This window comes from Herpailurus yagouaroundi, unplaced genomic scaffold, assembly GCF_014898765.1.
Source record: "Herpailurus yagouaroundi ecotype Mexico unplaced genomic scaffold, PumYag 185, whole genome shotgun sequence".
Lineage (NCBI taxonomy): Eukaryota > Metazoa > Chordata > Mammalia > Carnivora > Felidae > Herpailurus > Herpailurus yagouaroundi.
In genome coordinates this window covers 24,109,627-24,132,409 of record NW_024412416.1, presented here as the reverse complement: position 1 = coordinate 24,132,409, position 22,783 = coordinate 24,109,627, and the positions used below count along the sequence as shown (strand labels likewise).

The 22,783-nt window shown below is 34.3% G+C and overlaps 1 long non-coding RNA gene across 1 annotated transcript in view; it reads right to left on the bottom strand.

Moving 5' to 3' along the window:
• The window catches only part of LOC121042533 (uncharacterized), a 51,935-nt gene that overhangs the window by 8,966 nt on the left and 20,186 nt on the right, over positions 1-22,783 (bottom strand). The gene's annotated exons all lie outside the window — the stretch shown is intronic.

Here is a 22,783-nt window from a genome sequence, read left to right as displayed (position 1 = left end):
ATACAATGAAGGAAGCTCAGAGATACCATTTTGATTCAAACTATGCTGAAGGAGAAAAGAAATCAGGCAAGATTTTGGTCACAAATTCCTTGGCAACCTTACAGATGGAATATGAGAGAAATACATTCAATTTTGAAATATAATTTATTGGTTATAACAGGAAAGGAGTTCATGTCACTCTAATTCTTTATACAGTGCTGGTTTTACATTGTTTAGATTATGGTGGAATGTAACACTCATAGGACTCTCTTGTGAAGAAAATATGGCAAAGGAGAGAAAATAATTTTAATGAAAATAAAATGGAGAAGTAATTCTTAGATATTTTTACTATGTGTCTGAGTTAATCTGATCATAGTTCAGGTTCTTGTTTAACCAATGCTATAGTTCAGGAATTGGTAATTCAAGCCCATAGGCTGCTGTTGTAAACAGTTTTACTGGAATACAGCAACACTTATTCAATTACACACTGTGTTTATCTGCTTTCATACTACAACAGCAGGACGGATTAATTGCAACAGAGATTATACAGCCTGAAAAAGTAAAACTGTCATTTGCTCCTTTACAGAAAATATTTGCCAATTCATGGTCTAGTATAATACAGACTGAGGCAATAATTCCAAGTAATTAAAACTTGATTATTAAAATATGGAAGGCAGGAAAAGCAGAGTCATTATATTTAGTTTAGATTTTCCCATTTCCAGCCTATAGGATGAGGAAGCTTTGTTCTGATTTTCTGAAATCAAGTATAGTAATAAGGCCAGAATTCTTTCTGGGTAGGTCTCTGACTTAATGGCCCTCAGTAGTCATGCTCTCTTTTTGCTTTCTCTTTCTATACATCATCACCAAAGAGACCACTGTTACCACTGTCCACACACATGCAAAGTAACTCCCTTGGTCCTCCATTGCTATGTTCTTCTGCCTCTTATAACTATATATCCATCCTGCCATTAGATACATAGACAGGCAGGGGTGCCCAGGTGGCTCAGTGGGTTGAGTGTCTGACTTCAGCTCAGGTTAGCATCTCACAGTTCATGAGTTAGATCCCTGGATCAGGCTCTGTGCTGACAACTTAGAGCCTGGATTCTGTGTCTCCCTCTCTCTCTGCCCCTCCACCACTCACACTATCTCTCTGTCTCTCTCTCAAAATAAATAAACATTTAAAAAAAGATATATAGACAGGCAGATACATAGATAGATGATTGGTAAACAAGTAAGATGGAGTAAAATGGATGATAGATTATTGATAGGTCAAGATATACTACAGACAGATTATGGAAAATAAATCGATAGGTAGATAGATGGATGAGAGATAAAAGTAGAATTGGGCAGAATTTAAGAATCATTAACATAAGACATAACAACATCATAGTGTTGCTCAAGCCTGAGCATTTGTTTCCACAAAAACATGGAATATTTATCTTACATGTCCACTGGAATTTTATTTCTAAATTTCTCATAACATCATAGAATAATCATATGTTTTGATGGTATGCATGGCAAAAACTGCAACAGCTTTACTTTCTTGAATGATTGTCATGGGGTTGACATGTGGGAGTCATGCCAAAGTGACAAAAAAATGCCATTCAAATAAAATTTTATATTTCCCAAATTCACAAGTTGTAACATGGCTATGTCCCACTTATCTTCAATAAAAAGATGGTATTTCAAGAGTAGATTAATTCTACAGTAAGAGAAGTCACAAAAAATGTTAATAATAGTGTACACTACACAAAATATTCCATATTTCTATTCTCTGACCATAATGGTAGGGTTACCAATTAATTAAATGAAATGATATTTCTATCATCAATTCACCCTAATCACTTTCTCTTGGTTTTTCTCCTTAACATAATCATCCACACACTCTCTTACTTTTTCACTGTAAATATGAAAGCTAAACCAGTCATTGAAAAACATGGTATGATTATATTATATAAAACGTTGTGTATAAGAATATATATATATATATATATATATATATATATATATACATATATATATATTCCCTGCCAAAGGAGCTCATTTTATCAAAACTGTGAAAGAGAAACAGAGAGGAAGACAAAACTGTTAAGAGCTCTTCAGAAATAACCTTTGTTAAAGTATCAAATCCTGCTTTGTTAGCCAAAGTTTTGTTTCTGCAATCCAAAGAAAGTGGTTATATTCAATGAAAAAATTATGCAACGGGCACCTAGGTGGCTCACTGGTTAAGCATCTGACTTCAGCTCAGGTCATGATCTCAGTTTGTGAGTTTGAGCCCATCGGCCGGCTCCACACTGAAACCTGAGCCTGGACCCCGCGTCATATTCTGTGTCTTCCTCTGTCTGCCCCTCCCCCACCTATGCTCACTCTCTTTCTCTCTCTCAAAAATACACAAGCATTAAAAAAAACAGGGGTGCCTGCGTGGCTCAGTTGGTTAAGGGTCTGACTTTGGATCAGGTCATGACCTCACAGTTCATGGGTTTGAGCCCCATGTTGGGCTCTGTGCTGACAGCTCAGAGCCTGGAGCCTGCTTTCAATTCTGCAACTGGACTCTCTCTCTGCCCCTCCCCCACACATGCTCTGTCTCTCTCTCTCGAAAGTGAATGTTAAAAAACAAATAAATAAAAAATTTAAAAAATATGCAATATTGTCTTTAATATTATCTTTAAAATTCTAGGGATAAAAAAGTCAAACCATAATTCTATATTCAGTAACAATATACCTCACTAAAGAATGCTTAAAAAATGCTAAATAAAGGGGCACCTGGGTGGTTCAGTCAATTGAGCATCCGACTTCGGTTCAGGTTATGATCTTCCAGTTCTTGAGTTCAAGCCCTGCATTGGGCTCTGTGCTGAGAGCGCAGAGCCTGGAGCCTGCTTCAGATTCTGTGTTTCCCCCTCTCTCTGCCCCTCCCTGCTCACTGTCTCTCTCTCAAAACTAAACAAACTTAAAAAAAAAATTTAATGCTAAATAAAGACATTCTCAGATAGAAGAAACCTATGAAATAGAAGAAAACAGAGAAAGATTATCACCAGTAGTGCTAGTGCTAACATGGATCTTCAGGATAGAAGACCATTGGAACTGGTTAATAAATAAATAGAATTTTTGTTTTGAAAATGTTTTGAATTTTGTTTGAAAATGATGTTTTCAAAAATATACCTACTTAGAACAATTTTACCATTGGCTGTAGGATTAATGGCGCATGTGATATCTGACAACTAGCATAAAAAGGGTCAGAGACTAGGAAAATGGACATATATGGTTGCAAGATTCTTGTGTTTTGTAAAGTGATATAAGATTTAGTCTCAAAATATTGCAAAAAATTAAATATCTATATCTTAATCATTAGAATACTCCCTAAAATATATAAAGAGGTAGAGTTAAAAAGGTAAAAGAAGATGGAATTCTGAAAAAGAAATTCAAACAACCAAAGAATGTAGGAAAGAGGAAACAAAAGAACAACAACAACAACAACAAAAACAAACAGGAGAGAGACAATGCAGGAGAGTTCAGACTTAAAAATAAATGATAAAAATGGTAGATATTAATCTATTGTTTCAAAAATTAAATGTAAATTTAATAACTAATCCAACTGCTAAAGCTTAAAACATATACCAACTATATGCCATCTAAAATGACAAAGCTTTACATATAAACATACAAGCTAAAAAAAAAAAAAAAAAGATAAGATTTCCATACAAACAGGAAGCATAATAAGGCTAGAGTGGCTATATTGATTTCAGATAAATTTCAAGACTATGTTACCAGAGATAGAGACATTTTATAATATAAGAGGGTCAAATTATAAGGAATACATTAATAATCATGAATGTTTGTGACTAATAAAAGTTTCAAATTATGTGAAATGAAACCAAAAGAAATGAAGTAGAACACAAATTCACAATCATAACTGATGAATTTAACTTCAACTCTTTCAGTAATTTATAGTACAAGATAAAATATCAGTCATGGAAGATGTGAACACCACCAACCCTCTCCTAATGGACATTTATAAAACACTATAGCCAAGGATTTTAGAACAACTGTACTTTGTTCAAATTTACCAAGATCAACCACATATTAGGCCAAAAACCAAGTCTCAAAAATCATTCAACTAATAGAGAATATGTTTAATAACCATAATAAAAATTGGAAATCAATAAACTAAAATATATTTAAAGAAAAAAAAACAGTGAAGGACATATGTATTTGTGTAGCTAATGAAATTTTCTCTGATATTCCACTATTATATGTTCTTAATTTAGTTGTTTTAAAGTTAAGCAATCCTTATATGAAAGACTAAGTCCACAAAGAACTAAAATACAACTCCTGAATAATGATTTCACACCTGAGGAAAAGATCTGGCAGAAGTAAATATTTTTACTGTCATTAAAGTAAGGCATTTTACCAAGGTCAAATAAACCTGCGTTATTAAAAATACTATTGAAGAAAATAGTTTGAATTTGGAAAAAAATAATGTTAGAGCAAAGGCAAAAATGTTGACTGAGAAGCACAATTCAAACTATTGAGAACCAGTCAAGATTGTGACTCAGGAGACTCCTGAGCTTATCTCCTTTCTCAGACAGACTGAATGTATAGCTATATATTGGGCAATTTCCTCTGAAAGAGATCTAGAAACTAGCTAGCTACTCCTACACGTTGGACAAATGAGAAACTCGCCACACGGAAACAGGTAGTACAGGCGGAGACACACAGTCACCATAAACAAACCCCAAGGATAACAATCAATCATTAAGCAACCCCCAACTTCTAGCTTCTTCCTGAATAGCAAAGGGCTTGAACCTTATATCTAGCACCCCAACTTTTAAGACTCCCACCAGAGAGAGGGTTGGGTTTACAAAACCCCTAGCTCTAAAAGCCAAGGAAGCTTGCATCCAAAAACCTCACAAGAGTATAGCAAACAAAGAAGTAATTCTTACCAGGCATGCAAGCATTCATCAGGGCTATCAATCCAGGAATCAGCCCAGGAGAAAACAGGCGAAATTGCCCATCTCACAGTTTTTCTCTGAAAAAAGACTTCCCTGCATTATTTGAAAGTTGCTGCCTAAAGGCCAGTCATCTAATTTAGTATGCTCTAGGGGTTGGCCATCATCTTTCCCACAGACTGGGAAGTAGACACCACTGCCTCCTCTCACTAGTCTAGTGAGCTTTCATAGCTGTGAACTGAGGGTCAGTCTGACTCCATAGCTAAAAGGGTTTCCATTCACAAGTCCCACAGGCCTGTAGCAAACAAATAAGCAATTTCTAAGAGGCTATCCCATCAGATATCAGTTCATAAGGAGAAAATAAAATTGCCCATTTCCCTAGCTTTCCCATAAGAGGTTTATCTGAATACTATAAAAGTTGCTGCCTGAGGGCCAGGCTTCTAATCTGGCAAACATCTAGGATCTGGCTGAAATCTTCCACAGAGGACAAGGAAGTGGGTGGACACATCTTACACCTTCTCCCTTTATCCCACTCCAATAATAAAACCAAATTACCATTATATCCCTGGAAGAACTTTCTACAGATATCTGGTGCCCCAGTTTTTGTAGCAGTCACCTGAGGGACCGGCCGTAAGATCACCTGGCTCTAACAGCCAAGAGGGCTTGCATTCACAAGTTCCACAGGACTTTGCAAAGTAGTTTTTAATGGTTTAGAAGCACACTCCAATGGCCATATATCCAGGCCCACATCCAAGGGAACAGACAAAAAAGTCCATATCACAGGCTAACCTCTGGAAGTTGTTTAACTATATAGTTTCCCACCTGCTGCCTAAGATGCAAGGTTCTAATCAGCCTGTAATTAGGTGCTGATTGTGATCCTCCCCTTTGGTACAGACACTGATGAGTCTTGCTACATCCACAACTAATGAGAGCCACAAAGAAGGCTTGGACATCACAAAGCTTTGAAAGATAACTAGGAACTTAGGCTGAATTGATCAATGAGGTTCATCTAGAAGAGACCATTCTGTCTAATAAATCTAATTAATGGTAACAAATCTAATTAAAAGGTAAGTTATTTATCTGATAAGAGAGTTCAAAATAATGATCACAGACATATTCACCAAGGTCAGGAGAGCAATGCATAAACAAAGTGAAAATTTCAACAGAGATAGTAAAAATTTTTAAAAGATTTTATTCTTAAGTAATCTCTACACCTAATGTGTGGTTTGCACCTACAACCTGAGATCAGTAGTCTCACTCTCTACTGACTGAGCCAGCCAGAGGCCCCTAATTTTTTTTTTCTTTAATGTATCAAGCAGATTAATGGATAACGATGATGTGTCATGCATATACAATAGAATGTTACTCAGTTGTAAAAAAGAATGAAATCTAGCCATTCACAACAACACAGATGTACCTAGAGGGTATTATAAGTGAAATAAATCAAACGAAGAAAAATACCATATGATTTCATTTATATGTGTGATCCAAAAAGCAAAAGAAATGAACACACATACACACACACCCCACACACATAGACAGAAATAGTCTCATAAATACAGAGAACTGATGATTGCCAGAGGAGAGGGTTGGGGGATGAGCTAAACAGGTTAAAGAGATTAAAAGGTACAAATATTCAGTTATAAAATAAGTCACTAGTAAAAGTACAGCATAGGAAATATATAGTCAATAATCTTGCAATAATTTTGTATGGTGATAGATGGTTAACTACACTTCGTGTAGTGAGCACTACATAATGTACAGCATTGTCAAATCACTCTGTTGTACATCTAAAACTAATGTAACATTGTATGTAGGTATACCTCAAAAACTGTAAACAAAAAAGTAGCAAACTAAATTCACAAAGCTAAAGAATACAATAACTAAACTAAAAAACTACATATAGAAGGGTCTAAAAGTAGACTAAAACAAGTGAAAGAAAAATTAGCAAAATTGAGGAAACGGTAATTTATCCGGTCAGAGTAGAAAATTATTGAAAAAGTGAAGATAGCTTAACAGACTTAGGAAACACAAGCAATGTGACCAATAATACACATTATAGATGTCTCAGAAAAAGAAGAGATAGAAACAAGGATCAGAAGGCTTTTTCAAAGAAATAATGCTTGAAAACTTCCCTAAAATGGGGAAAGAAACAGATATCCAGATCCACAAATTCCAGAAAATACTACATAAGAGAAACCCAAAAAGATTCATAAAAAACACATTCTAATTACATTTTCAAAGACTAGGAATAAAATCTTAAAAGCAGCAAGGGAAAGGAACTTGTTACATACAAGGCAACCTCCATAAGACTATCAATAAATCTTTCAACAGAAACCTTACTGACAAGAGAGAGTATAAGGATATATTCAAACTGCTTAAAAAAAAAAAAAAAAGCAAGAATACTCTGCCCAGCAAAGTAGTTCCTCAGACCTCAGAATTAAAAGAGATTAAGAACTTTTCAGGAAAACAAAAGATCAAAGAGTTTATCACCACCAGAACAGCCCTATAATAAAAGTTCAAGGGTGTTCTTCAGGCTGAAACCAAAAGGATATTAATTAATCATAAGAAACCATATTAAAGTATAAAAATTACTAGTAAACATGAAAATATAAATTGAGAATAGTCTAAGGTTGTAATAGTAATGCGTAAATCACTTATACAATAAAGATTAAAAGAAACACTTAAACAACTATAATAACAATAATTTGTTGATGGATAGACAATGTAAAAAAGATGCCAACTGTGACATCAAAAACGTAATATGTTGTGTTAGGGGCACATTGGTATACATTTAAAGTTATTACCTTAAAATAGACTGCTGTACATAAAAGACATTTTATGTAATCCTCATGGTAACCACAAAGGACAAGTCTATACTAGATACACGTAAGATAAAAAGAAAGGTGTCAAAGCATGCTGCTATAAAAAATTATAACATTACAAAATAATAGATTAAGAGAGGAGAAATGAAACAAAGGCATTACAAAACAACAATTTAGAAAACAAATTGGCACCATTAAGTCCAAACCTATCAATAAGAAAATTAACCTTTTGTGGTTTTTTTTAATAATTTTAATTTATTTTTGAGAGAGAGAGACAGAGCACGAGTTGGGGAGGGACAGAGAGAGAGGGAGACACAAAATCTGAAGCAGTCTCTAGGCTCTGAGCTGTCAGCACAGAGCCCAGTGCGATGCTCACACTCACCCCTCAATAAGTACATTAAATGCAAATGGATTAATATGTCCAATCAAAAGACAAAGTGGCTTAACTGATTTTTTAATTAAAAATAAAATTAAATAAACAAACGAGACCCAACTATATATTGCCTAGAAGAGATTCAAGTAAGCTTTAAAGACACACACAGAATGAAAATGAATGAATGGAAAGAGATATTCCCTGCAAATAAAAACCAAAATAATGAAGGGGTAGCTATACTTATATTAGAAAAATACATATTTCAAGCCAAAGTTTGTAAGAAGAGACATAGAAAGTCATTATATAAGGATAAAGGGATCAACTCATTAAGAGGATATGACAATTGTCAATACTTATACAACCAACATTAACACCTAAATATATAAATATTGACAGATCCAAAGGAAAATACACAATACAATAAATAGCAGGGAACTTCAATAACACACTTTGAACAATGATTAGATCATTCAGATGGAAAATCAATAAGGAAACACTGAACTTCAACTATGTATTAGACAAGATATACTTAACAGATATACACAGAACATTCTATTCAAAAACAGAAGAATACAAATTGTTCTATGAGACAGATATTAGACTGCAAAACAAGTCTTAATAATTAAGAAGATTGAGCTCCTATTAAACAGCTTTTCTTAGCACAATGGTATTAAACTAGAAATCAATTACAAGCAAACTGTAAAATTTACAAATATATCCAAAAAAACAAAAGAAAAAAATCAAAAGAGAAATAAAGAAATATCCTGAGACAAACTAAAATGGAAATACAACATAAAAAAACTTAAGTATGCAGCAAAAGCAGTGTTAAGAGGGTAATTTATTGTGGTAAACACCTACAATCAGAAAAAAAATGATTTCAAATAAACAAACTTTACACTTCAAGGAACAAGGAAAAGAACAAACTAGGCCAAAAGTTAATAAAAGGAAAGAAATAAAAAAGATCAGAGCAGAAATTCATAGAGACTAAAGACAATAGAAAATGCCAGTGAAACTTAGAGCAAGTTTTTGTGAAAGATAACCAGAACAGAAAAAACCTTCCACTAGACTTTCCAAGAAAAAGGCAGACTCAAATAAATAAAATTATAAAAGAAGAGACATAATGGCTGAGACACAGAAATACAAAGAATCATAAGAGTATTATAAACAATGTATGCCAACAAACTGGATAATCTAGAAGAAATAGACAAAGTTCTAAAAAACATAAAACTTCAAGACTGAATCATGGAAAAAGAAAACATCTGAACAGATTAATTACTCATAAGGAGTCTCAATCAGTAGTCAAAAACATCCCAACAAAGAAAAGTCCAGGACCAGATGGCTTCACTAGTAAATTCTACCAAACATTTGAGTAAGAACTAATATCAACCCTTCTTAAAATCTTCCAAAACCTAGAGAAGGGAACACTCCCAAACTCATTTTATGAGGCCAGCATTACCCTGATACCAAAACTACACAAGGACACACAAGAAAATTACAGTCTGATATCCCTGATGGATACAGATGTAAAACTTTTCAACAAAGTATCAGCAAACCAAATTCAACAAAACATTACAAAGATCACAGACCATGATCAAATGAGATTTATTCCAAGGATGCAAGTATGGTTCAGCATCTGCAAATCAATAAATATACCATAAAAACAAAATGAAAGAAAGAAGTCATAGAATCAGCTCAGATGCAGAAAAGCATTTGAAAAAAAAATCATCATCTCTTCATGATAAAAACTCTCACAAAAGTGGGTTTACAGGAAATATATTACAATATTTAAAAAAAGCCATGTATGGCACACCCACAGCTAACATCATACTCAATAGTAAAAAGCAGAAAGCTTTTCCTCTAAGAAAGACAAAAATGCCACTCTTGCCACTTTTATTCAGCACAGTACTAGAAATCCCAGACAATGCAATTAAGTAAGAAAAATAAATAAAAGGAATACAGATCAGAAAGAAAAAGGAAAACTGTCACTATTTGCAGATGACATGATATTATATATAAAAAATTGCAAAGAATCCAACAAAAAACCTTTAAAACTAGTAAACAATTTCAGTAAAATTGCAGGATACAAAAATCAATATACAGGAATCAGTCCTGTTTCTATATACTGACAATAAACTATCAAAAGGAGAAATTAGATACCTGGGAGGTTCAGACAGTTAAGTGTCCAACTCTTGGTTTCTGCTCAGGTTGTGATCTTGTGGTTTGAGTTCAATCCCCACATCAGGCTCTGTGCTGGCAGTGCAGAGCCCGCTTGGGATCCTTGCTCTCTCTCTCTCTCTCTCTCTCTCTGCCTCTCCCCTGCTCACACTCTCTCTCTCTCAAAATAAATAAATAAACTTTAAAAAAGTTAAAAAGGAGAAATTAATCATCTAATTTACAATAGCATCAAAAATAATAAAATACTTGGAAATAAATTGAAACAAGGTGAAAATCTCCTCACTGAAAACTGCACAACATTAATGAAAGAAAATGAAAATGAAACAAATAAATGAGAAGATACTCTGTTTTCATGGATTGGAAGAATAGTTAAAATGTCCATACACTCAAATCAATCCACAGATTAAATGCAATCTCTATAATAACACCAATTGAATGTTTCACAAAAGTAGGGAAATTATGAAATTTTTATGAAACCAGAAAAGATTTTGGATAGCCAAAGGCATCTTGATAAACAACAAAGCCAGAGGTATCACACTTCCTAATTTTAAACTATATTGCAAAGCTATAATAATCAAAACAGGACAGTGTTAACATAAAAACAGACACAGAGATCAAGAGAACAATATACAGGGGTGCCTGGGTAGCTCAGTCAGTAAAGCATCCCACTCTTGGTTTTGGTTCAGGTCATGATCTCACAGTTTGTGAGTTTGAGCTCCACATCAGTCCCTGCGCTGACAGAATGAAGCCTTCTTGGGATTCTATCTTTCTTATCTCTCTGCCCCTATCTCACTTGTGCTCTCTCTCATAATAAATAAATAAACATAAAAAAATAGAACAATATACAGAGACCAGACACAAAACCATGCATCTTTGGTCAATTAATTTTCAACAAAGAAGCCAAGAATACACAACAGGGAAAAGATAGTCTATTCAATAAATGGTGTTGGAAACCATGGACAGCCACATGTAAAAAATAATAAAATGAAATAAAATTAGATCCCTATCTTACACCATACACAAAAAAAGCAATTCAAAATGTACTAAAGACTTGAATGTAAGACCTGAAATCATAAAACTCCATAGGAATAAACTCTTTGACACTGATCGTGGCAATAACTTTTTGGATGAGACACCAAAAGCAAAAATAAATAAGTGAGGATACATCACACTAAACAGCTTCTGCTCAGCAAAGGAGGCCATCAGAAAAATGAAAAGACAACCTATATAATGGGAGAAAAATATTTGAAAACCACGTAAATTGGTGCAGCCACTCTGGAAAGCAGTGTGGAGGTTCCTCAGAAAATTAAAATAGACCTACCCTATGACCCAGCAATAGCACTGCTAGGAGTTTATCCAAGGGACACAGGAGTACTGATGCATAGGGGCACTTGTACCCCAATGTTCATAGCAGCACTCTCAACAATAGCCAAATTATGGAAAGAGCCTAAATGTCCATCAACTGATGAATGGATAAAGAAATTGTGGTTTATATACACTATGGAATACTACGTGGCAATGAGAAAAAATGAAATATGGCCTTTTGTAGCAACGTGGATGGAACTGGAGAGTGTGATGCTAAGTGAAATAAGCCATACAGAGAAAGACAGATACCATATGGTTTCACTCTTATGTGGATCCTGAGAAACTTAACAGGAACCCATGGGGGAGGGGAAGGGAAAAAAAAAAAAAAAGAGGTTAGAGTGGGAGAGATCCAAAGCATAAGAGACTGTTGAGAACTGAGAACAAACTGAGGGTTGATGGGGGGTGGGAGGGAGAAGAGGGTGGGTGATGGGTATTGAGGAGGGCACCTTTTGGGATGAGCACTGGGTGTTGTATGGAAACCAATTTGACAATAAATTTCATATATAAAAAAAAAAAAAGAAAGCTAAATAGAAAGCAAAGTAATTAGATAAATACTTTGTTATTTGTTGAATTTTATTAACAATACATTTAAAATTATTTATATAAATGCATTTAAATAAATATATAAATGATAAAAAAAAAAAAAAAGAAAACCACGTATCTGATAAGAGGTTAATAGCCAAAATATAAAAGGAACTCCTGTAACTAAATAACAAAACAAACAAAAAACATAACCCAATTTAAAAATGGGCAAGGACCTGTATTCCAAAGAGATACAAATGTCTAACAGGTACATAAGAAAGTGTTTAACATCACAAATCATGAGGGAAATGCAAATCAAAACCACAGTGTGATATTACCTCACAATTGTTAGGATGTCTATTGTAAACAAGACATGAGATAAATGCTGTTGACAATGTAGAGAAAGGGAAACCCTTGTACACTATTAATAGAAATGTAAATTGATATACCCACTATGGAAAACAGTATGTAGGTTTCTCAAGAGACTAAAATGGAAATACCAGACCAACCAGCAATCCCACTTCTAAGTATATATCCAAAGGAAATAAAATTACCTTGACAAGGCAGCTGTACACAAATGTTCACAGCAGCATTACACATAATAGCCAATGTATGGAAAGAATCCACATGTCCATTAACAAATGACTCAAAAACAAAAAAACCCAAATGACTCAGTAAGGAAAAATGAGGTGTGTGTATACATAAGATGGATATAGAAAAAATATTATAATTATATAATTTAAAACATGTAACTGTAATTATTTCAATTAGAAAACTATGTGTGTATATACACATATACATTTGTGTGTATATAATATATATATTAAATCATCTTTAAATATCACTTTACAGATATTATAACTATGTATGTCAGTTATATCTCAATTAAAAAAATTTTAGGAATAAAGTAGTTTTTAAGCAGCATCAAACAAAAGTCACAGCAAATGACACAATTGAGCCCTTATATTTCCACAGGGAACAAAGAGAGCATTTCCCTTGCATCACAATAAACCTGAAGATAGGCCCAAAGTGGTATCAATGGTGGTCCCCTCCCTTCCCTGAAAAAATTAAAGCGTTAGCCAAGTGCCATGGCTAAATGAGAATTATAAAACATTCACAAGGAACATATACTTAGAAGGGAGTCTGCAAGAACAATCCTATTTGAATTTCCCAAATTTAGACATTTTAATGGGTTTTACCCATTATTTGAAAATACAGACAGTCCCTATCTTATAATGGTTCAACTTATGATTTTTTAAAATTTTATGTTGGTCTAAAAAAGGTACATATGCAGTAGAACTGAAGCTCAAATTTTGAATTTTGGCCTTTTCCCAGGCTAGTGATATACAGCATGATACTCTCTTGTGATGCTAGGTAGAGACAGTAAGTAGCAGCTCCCAGGCAGCCAGGCGGTAATTAGTGCAAACGGGTGATGAACTTATAACCACTCTATGCCCATACAACCACTCTGCTTTTCACTTTCAGTAATCAATAAATTACATGACGTATTCAACATTTTTATTATAAAATAAGCTTCGTGTTAGATTTCTCCCAATTGTAGGCTAATGTAAATGTTCTGAACATATTTAAAATACGATAGACTAAGCTATAATGTTTGGTATGTTGGGTTTATTAAATGCATTTCCAACTCATGACCCTTTTTTAAAACATTTATTTATTTCTGAGAGAGACAGAGTGCGAGCAGGGTGGTGGTGCAGAGAGGGAGAGGGAGAGGGAGACAAAATCTGAAGCAGGCTCCAGGCTCTGAGCTGTCAAAACAGAGCCCTCCAATATGGGGGTTGAACCCACGGACCATGATATCATGACCAGAGTTGAAGTCAGATGCTCAACTGACTGAGCCACCCAGGCACCCCTAAACTGATGACATTTTCAACTTACAATATGTTTATCAGGACATAACCCCAATGTAAGTTGAGGAAGATGTGCAAACCACTTTACTCTCAGAGTTAGTATCTACATGTCTACGTCTCAGGAAAAGAAAATCATCAAATTTTATGTTCTTCTCTTTCAACATTGTCAAACAGGAGAGATTCCCAAAATACTCAAATAACATCATTTGTCTATCTGAATCACACTATCACTCCATTATTGTTATATTCGTTCTCTCATCATTTATGACCTCATTTATGACTCATCCTTTTATACATGTTTATTTCACAAGTTTTAATGAAATCCTTACTTTCAGACATTGCAGCATAAGACAAGATAATAGAAAAAATCCCTGTCAAGTAGGAGCTCAATATATATATATATATATATATATATATATATATATATAATTGATATAAATGTATATAATTGATATAAATATATATATAATTGATATAAATATATATATATATCTTATATTGGGTATTTTTTGTGGGGGCAAAAAGACACAACACAAGGCATAAAATGAATCGAAACTGGTATGTACATTGATAAGGATATAAACACATTTAAGAGTTTGAAGTAGGGAGCCAAAGCAAATAGGATTCAATGAATGCAGCTATTTACATTAAGGCGTACTGACCATCCTGAGACACTTCAGATCTGGGTGTCATTCAACAATGATCTTATCCCAAATTTACCATTTTATTAATAGATGCATTCAGATGCTCATTCTCCAGTAACAGAAAGGAGGTATGAAGGTGGGGTCCAGGTTGAGCCAAAGATTTCTAGACTTGGGGCACCTGGCTGAGTCAGTTGTTCAAGCCTATGGCTCAGGATCATGATCTCACAGTCATGAGTTCTAGCCCCATGTTGACTGTAGAGATTACTTAAAAAAAAAGTGATTTCTAAACCATTAGTTAGGGAATGACAATGTACATACAATATTATGAAGGAAACCATGATACAGTGACACAATTTAACAAGGAATTGGTTGGATCTACAACTACTCCAAATTGAATTAATAGCAGTACCTTTTCTAAAGTTATTGAAGGTATGAAGTCTAAGGGTAATGAGTCAGAAGATGTCTTAACCTTACTTGGAACAGCTGACTAAAAGCCAGAAGGAAAGCAAGGAGTACAGATCCTATTTGTTTCATTGTCTTTCTAGAAATCAACACACTATGACAACTTAGTCAACTCCTGTTGAAAGGGCAGTTTTCACCTTTTTATGGTCTCAACAAAGGAGAGTGTTCTTACTCTTCTAGACTTTCCAAAACTAAGAACAAGAAAAGCTCACATACAATTAGTTTCTTGTTTTCTTCACTGTCTCTCCTGGACTATCATTAGAAACAAATACATAACCTGATACATCATTAGTCAGTAAACTTTTCTCCAACACGCCTGAATCTCAATACTAAACAAGTGCACTCGGTCACAGAGATGATTATAACTATCATACTTTTGGGAAATAACCATATTTAGCATGGTAGAATGGCATATAGATACACAAAAGAATAATTTTCAAAAGTTAAAATTCAAAAACAGCAATATTAATATAGTATTATAAGGACACTGAATTGTCTCACTGATGTCAGCCATATAAATTGTACAATATTGTTCCTTTTAATATTAAATGCCATTAGTAAGTGACTACATGCTACAATTTAATGTCTTATCATTGACCTGTCCACAACAGAGAAGTGTTGGGGAGCCTGGGTGGCTCAGTCAGTTGAGTGTCTGACTTCGGCTCAGGTCATGATCTCGTGGTCTGTGAGTTTAAGCCAGCTCAGAGCCTGGAGCCTGCTTTGGGTTCTGTATCTCCCTCTCTCTCTGCCCCTCCCCCGATCATGTTCTGTCTCTCACTCTCTCTGTCAAAAATAAACATTAAAAATTTTTTAAAAAAGATAAATACTAAAAAAATATATTCATTCTATCTGTAAAGCTTCCTATTTGGGTTATTTATTTTTTTGTATGAGGGAACACTGTAGAAAAAAAGGACACCAATGCTACATGCCATATCAGCAGGAAAGAGAACAAGGTTTGCATTCTACTCCTTCACAATTATCAATGGGAATTTATAACTCAACACCATTTTTTTATCATAAAAAATCTAATCCAGCAGATATTCAATTTCTCTATACTAAAATCTACATTTGCAAATTCCAACATAGCAGAGTCCTTAGAATCTATGATTTCCTCAGTCATGGACAAAACACCCCCAAAAAACATCATACAGGAGCTACCTTGTACTGGGTCTCTTAAATTTTACTTTCCTAGCCTTTTAAGTGATTGACTAATTCATCAAAAACTCACTCATCCACACACTAAACAAGAAACTAGTCAACACAATTACAAAATAAAATTACCTATCTGCTATATACTAGGCTCTGTAATGGAAAGTCAATATGAATAGGAAAATATCCCTGTCAAAAGGAGCTCATTATTTCTAGTCTATTAAGATGCAGAAATAAAACAAATTTTGTCAAGTGAAATGTTGGAGGAATAAAGCGTGTTATAAATTAAATGGTTCTAACTTAGACTGGTTAGACAAAAATTTCCAGACTCCTTTCTAAAACATTAGGGAATGACAATGCTTAATAAATTTCTGGAACTATCCCAGACTCCATTAAGAAAGAGTACCCATGGGGCGCCTGGGCGGCTCAGTCCATTAAGTATCCAACCGTTGATTTCAGCTCAGGTTATGATTGCACAGTTCATGGGTTTGAGCCCCACATCAGGCTCTGCTCTGGCACTGTGGAGCCTGCTTTGGATTCTCTTTCTCCCTCTCTCTGCCCCTTCCCAGCTCATGCTCATGCTCTCGCTTTCTCTCAATATAAACAAACTTAAAAAAAAAAAAATCACTGTCCACATTCTTATCTTCTCCTTGACATTAGTGATATTATTTAGTATCCTATAGAACTAGTATCTAAAATGTACCTTCAGGACAGTTTGACCTTGTCCTAATAGCTCCATTCTTCAAAATTCTACCTTCTGTACATTCTGTCTTGCTTTGCTCACTTGATTCCCAGCACCATCCTTTCCTCATGCTCCTTTCATCTGTCCACCATTAGGTTGTAAATTTTTCTTTACTTGGCCCCTTACCTGTTCCTTTCTTCAGCAGTCTTTGTTCAACACCTCACAAATGCCAAGATCTCTGGAACTAGTGAGGAATCTTGCTTTAATGAGATAGTCTACTGTGGCCAATGGATGTAGGAAAAGATCAACACAATGCAAGTGGAAACTCAAAGGATAAAGTTGCACAAAGGTTATTACTGAAAAACTGAGGAGTTGTAATGAAGACAGCCATTGTATCCTGTATGCATACAATATGGAATACTGAAGAGGATTTGAAACTATGCAATTGAGATGCATCTTTATTTTATTATGATTCATGCAAGCGACTCACAAGATATCAGCATGTGTATGTGTCAGGTTGACACTGGTAACAATATTACAAGGTGCATTATGGACTTACAGTGCTCCTTTGATTAAAAGTACTACCAACCATCCCCCACCATATAGCGTTTTTATTTAAAATCAATGACATTCTCTTTATTTCCAAAATTAACTGTGCATTTCAATGTCATGTGAAAGCCAACTGCTACCCCATTATTTTTTGAAATGCATTCATTTCCCTTCACGTACAACAAAATCCTTTAGTGTTTACTCAAAGACGCTAGCTACTCTTGACAATGTTGACAATGGATTCTCATTTACTCATATCTAAATTCTAAAGCATCCAAGAGACAATCCTAAGGTGAATATATTCTTACTCCCAAATATATGCCATCTCTAGATCTCATGATTTCACATGTCCATACGTAAGTCTTGTACTGATTCATCCAAAGTAATATCTAAATCCCCACTTTGGCTCCTGTCCCCGAGTCATATTTCTATACAAAAATGTTAACCCTTAAGTTTAATATAAATATAAAACAGGCAAAACAGATCTCTCTTATGCATTTTGAGAAACTCAATTTTGCCCAACATAGTAAATGGTATCACCATTAGTCAATTGTTGAGGTCCTGATCATATATCCTATATGAATCTTCTTGTCTCCCCCAGTATCATTCAATACTTTATCAAATAGGACAATACTTTCAGAATACATCCTAAATCCCATTGCATCTCAATAATTCTATGCCATCAACCTAGTACACCTATCATATGAATATTAAATAACCATGTAACTTGCCTTCTTACTTCCTCTCTTGCTACCTTATTAATACTTTATCCAGTAACCCTTATCTTATCTAACTTGTTTGAATATATAAAAATATAGAAAATTTAATAATGGTAGAAGCCAAAAATTGAAATTAAAAAAAAAAAGTAGTTGTCATGTTAGTAATGAATAAAATACAGTCATTGAACAGGGCAATAATTCTTGCCCCAAACACTAAATTAAAACACTCTACCTTGGAAAATGTTGAATGAGAAATTGTGGGAGGAAAGACTTTTTAGGGTCTATAATTCTTGAATATGAAGGATATACCAATTTTTGAATTTATTTTGTGGTAAAATTAAAGATAATATAGTTGTTATATGATCTAATATGATTAACTATGTAGAACAACATACTACAGAATTATCTGAAACTGTCAAATAAATACAAAGCTGGTATTTTAAATCAGTTGCATAGTTTTGCCTCGGAACTAACCTAATGTGCTCGCCTATTAAACCAATTATCAGAATAGCTACAGGCCTGGATTTTTGTGCAAATTATTTACCAGAGTAGTAAAACTCTTAATATAGGAAGAGATAGGAGGCTATAATCTTCTCCTTAACTTTTTTCTTAGTCTACCTCACACTGCTCTCTCTGGGAGGAAGAAGCTTCACCTGATTACAGAGACTTCACTATAATTCCTGGGCCTTTTTTTTTTTTTTTAATGTTTTTTTCAACGTTTATTTATTTTTTTGGGACAGAGAGAGACAGAGCATGAACGGGGGAGGGGCAGAGAGAGAGAGGGAGACACAGAATCGGAAACAGGCTCCAGGCTCTGAGCCATCAGCCCAGAGCCCGACGCGGGGCTCGAACTCACAGACCGCGAGATCGTGACCTGGCTGAAGTCGGACGCTTAACCGACTGCGCCACCCAGGCGCCCCCCCGGGCCTTTTTTTAAAGGGGAAGTCAGTGTTTTGGGCTCAGCCATGTGTTTACTGTCATCTGCATTCTCACTTCAACTTCATGGACTGCTACACTTTGAAAATGCCTTTCTTCATGAAAAAGATACAGCTATGTTTTTCCTTTACGTATTCTCCGGGATAAGGACATATTGATTCCATTTAGATTTGACATTTGAAACGCTGAGTTCTCTTTTGGACTTCTCTACACTTCTTCCTGTATGAAAAAGGTTTTGGCAGCACAGTTTCTATCATCATCACAGAGAATAAATAGTAACAGGCTCTCCTGTTGTGATCTCCATTTATATTTTAAAAACTCCCTTCACATCATGGAGATTATAAAATTTTGAGGCTCAATTTTTGAACCTGGTAATAAAACTGTCTTAATAAAAATATAAAAACAATAATTTGATACATGTGGCCTCATAAAAAAGAGGAAAGTGTTTTAGCCAGGAAAATGCCAAAATTTCCAAGATACCCTTATTATGTTATGTATGAAAGAAACTATATTAACATAATAACAGACTTTCCCTGGTCCCTGGCTTCCTACTTATTTTTTTTTCTCCTTCACCTGGAAAGTTTCTTCACTGATTACTTTTTACCTATTTATTTGCACATTCATTTAATTAATATTCCATTTGATTACAATCAGTAATTTTGGCCTACTTCCACTTTCTCCATTATATACTTAATGATAATATTTGCTGAGCCTCTGCTAATGAACTTGTCATTAAAGACTAAATGCAAAGTTGGATACAGAGGCCAGGAGTATTCAGATCACCATCTTGATCCAAAGCCTTAGATATAGCCCCTGTAAATACACTGCATTAGTTTATAATTTATAAATTTGTAGGACAGTTCTATTCGTATCAGATGGCCTGTACCTCTGACAATCACATTCAGATGACTAAAAACATTTCATCAATTCAGCCAAATCATTTCTGAAAACTTAAAATGTCTTTATACTGGAAACCTTACTTAACTAGCATAAAATTTGTGACTGTGAGTAGTAGATGTCTTAAAGATCCCTGGTTACAGAGAACATAGAACAGAATTTAGGGATAGGTTTTAGCCAACATAACCACTGCAGCAGTCTATATCACCTATACAGGGATTACCATAGAAGGCTGGAAGAACAGTGAAAGTTGAAACATGAATAAAAGTTCAGAAGGCCGAGTGTTCATCTTTAGAAAGCACCTTAAATACAGTCATTTGCCATCAATCTCAGATCTCTAAAGGGTTATAGAAACAAAGCAATGACAAACAAAACAGGAACACTATTGATTTACCACCTAAATAGAGTAGCAAGTGCATCTGATCCTGGACTCTACTGCTATGCCTCACAGTCAGTTCAAAAAAATTGTTGAACACCTTCCCAATAATAATAATGGCACTGTCACATTCTCTAGCTGGAACTCATGACTCAAAACATGCTTTTTTCCCTCTGCCATGTGAATGCATTCCATAAACCATGTATGAAAGAGCTCTATGTGCCATCCACAGTTTACTCCATAGTTTAGACATAAACTTCATTAAACCCTTCAATTAACCCTTCCCCTACTTTTTTCTGTCCATCACCATCTCATTTTTTTTTTGCTAAGTATTTTCAGTAAATAGTTTAATAAATATTTCTCACAAACCATGATACATAAATTCCTCCTAACTACCAACTAATATGCATAACCAAGAACAGAGATTTTGGAAAATCACCAGTGATACTGTTAAGAATCACCTGTAACTACTAAAATTACTAATTTAAAAGTTTGATGACAAATAGGAAATTTATACTCTCAAATGATCTTCCCACAGAAAAACTATTAATTACAAAGGAATGTTAACTTTAAAAAAGATAGTGGACATCAATTAAACCAAGTAAAATTAATGTCACCAATAATAGGATAAAGTGATATCATTTTCCAGTTGATAAGAGGAAGACACACATCAGTTATTCTTGTCAAAAATGCATAACCTAAACCTATTCAGGATGAAACAAAACAAATCAAAATTTTAGGGATGTTTTAAAAAACTATTATCCAATACTTTTTCAAAAATACAATCATCATTAAAGGACAAAAATTAATGAGAAACTGCTCCAGATTAAATAAGACTAGACAAACATGACGCTTGAACACAATACAAGATCTTTTTTTCCCAGGTCCTGAAGGATGAAAGAAATTGCCATAAAGAACAGTATTAGCCTGGTGAACTTAATGATAGACTGTTATTAATGTAGTACGTTTATACTACTAACAAATTTCATGATTCAAAAAATTGCACCAAAATTAATAAGAGGATTTTCAGGTTCTCAGAGAGTGAATGCTGAGGCATTTGGGTTAAAGAGACATAATATCTCTACCTTACTCAAAAATATTTAATAAAGGAGTGCCTCATGGCTCAGTCGGTTAAACATCCGACTTTGGCTCAGGTCATCATCTGGTGGTTCCTGAGTTCGAGTCCCACGTTGGGCTCTTTGCTGACAACTCAGAGCCTGGAGCCTGCTTCAGATTTGGTATTTTCCTCCCTCTCTGCCCCTTCGCCACTCAAACTCTCGCACTCTATGTCTCCCCCAAAAAATGAATAAAATAAAAACAATATGGGATTGTGGAGACAGAGAAAAGAGAATAAAGAGGGAAAAATAGACAAAGGAGGAGAGCAGTAAAGAAGAGAAAGAACAAACAATGTAGAAAAAGTCTCAGTAAGAGTACATGGGGGACACCTCTGTAAGATTCTTACAATTCTAAATATAAAATTATTTCAAAAATAAAACGTAAAAAAAACTGGAATAAGGTATTCATAAACTTCCAAGAAGCATTATACTTAGAAAAGATCATTGGTTTCTAACTAAAAAATAGGAGGACTCTTGTGATTGGAAGAAATGTGTACTACCATTGTTTTTTGTCTTAAGTAATTCATCACTATTTGTCTTTTTTTAACCCATGGCCACTTACTGTTTAAATTAGGCTTATGTTAAAAATATGACTTTCACCTAATTAGATTGATTAAAAATTTAAAGAATTGATAATATCTATCTAGCGTAAGTTTTTCGTGAAAATTATCACTACCAATACACCACAGCTGTGTTCTGACCTAGAAAACATTTCAAGGGCAATTTCATAATACCTACTGAAATCACAAGTATGCAGAACTGATGATCCAACAATGCCACAACTAGAAATCTATCTTACAGAATTAGGATCCCAAGTGCATAATATATATGCATAAAATGTTATGTATTAAAATATTATATACATATATATATGAATATAATATTTAATCTGAATTTCCCAAGATGGAAAAATGGATAAACCCATTAGGATATGTACTTTCCATCAAATGAAAAGTCTGTAGAGAAACTACATTTATTGGGTTAGAAATACATCCACAGTATATTTAACAAAAAATATAGCTGCAAAAACCATAATGTCTTATTTGTAAAATAAATTGCGCATAAACTGTATGAGCTTAGAAATATTAACTGTAGCATAACTGATTAATGCTTGTTACACCTAGGAAGTAGGAATGAAAGATGAAGGATGAATGACCAAATTTTGCTTTAAACTGTTTAATAATCCTATTATTGGCCC